We start from the raw sequence: 1,321 nt of genomic DNA, 5'->3' as shown, positions 1-1,321 counted from the left end.
CTATTTCTTTGTTTTCCTCTATTATCATGAGTAGCTAAACCCATCAGCTAGGGTGGTGGCTCAACCCTAGTATGGGTAATTGATGGGTCTTGTGTTTTAAGGTTTGATTGTCTATGAGTGTTTGATATTTGGACTAATTTATGGTTTTATTGCTGAATTAGTGGTTGCAAACACTAGTTTATGCTTAGTTGATTTTGGCTCTTTTGAAAAAGAGAGCCTAAGGCCTCATTTGTTTGCACTTAACGGAGGTCTGAATCTTAATCGTTCAGATCCAGCCCATTAAGTGCATTTGTTTTTTTAGATCTTAACCCTACTTATTCAGATCCAGCCCATTAAGTCTATTTGTTTTTTCTCTTTTAAAACCTCTTAATAAGTCTGAATGCATCTGACCGAAACAGTCCCACAACAAAGTCCTAATGGCGCTCAGACTCTTAAAAACACGGTAAACGTGATTTTCCCAATTATTCCCGCAACAAATTTCGCAACTATTCACTCAACGATAAGGCTATATTTTAGCAAATTCCACGCTTTCTTCTTCATCTTCCGTGCATAAACTTTCACGCCCCTCTCTCTCACTTTCCATTTATCATCGGCTATCCAATTCTTTTTTCTCTTGAACAGGTAAGATTCTAACATTTAGAAAGTATTTTGCTATTATTTTATGAACTTCGCAATAAGCTTGCCTATTATTTTGTAAAAATTATACTTGTATGAGTTTCAAGATCTCAAGTATAATTTTTTGGCTCTAAACTTCTAAATTGTTTCGCGGATGGTTATCCAAGGTTTAAGCCAAGTTTGGCCGTATTTGCTGCTAGCTTTTGCAGAAGTACTTTTTTGTTGGATCTTGTGAAAATTATTTGTAAAACAAATATATACGTATAACTTATTCACTAAGTGTTTTGTAGAATAAATTTGTAAAGTATTTTTACGGTGTAATCAGAAAGCTAACGTCTTATAGAACTAACATAACTTAATCTGATGGTATGCAAACAGTTGTAGACCTGAAATAGTGTCTAACTTTTTGGCCTAGAGGAATTTTAGAAGCTCCGTTTGAGCTAAAAGTTGTACAGATTAAATTCTTGATGAAGTGTTATTCATGTTGAAAACACAATTGCTCAAACACATTGGGACATTATGAATTTTTTTCTAGGCTTGAGGTAGCCCCATGAGCAACCTCACAGACATGTTGCTTCATATAACTGTATTATCAGAAGCATAACTTTTTCGTTGCCCTTTTATCATTTGTAGATGTGACAGAACCCTTGTTAGTTGAGGTTGATCAGATTTATCATCTTGCATGCCCTGCTCCTCCAATATTCTA

The sequence above is a fragment of the Nicotiana attenuata genome, chromosome 12 (genome assembly GCF_001879085.1).
Source record: "Nicotiana attenuata strain UT chromosome 12, NIATTr2, whole genome shotgun sequence".
Lineage (NCBI taxonomy): Eukaryota > Viridiplantae > Streptophyta > Magnoliopsida > Solanales > Solanaceae > Nicotiana > Nicotiana attenuata.
This window is presented reverse-complemented; position numbering follows the sequence as displayed.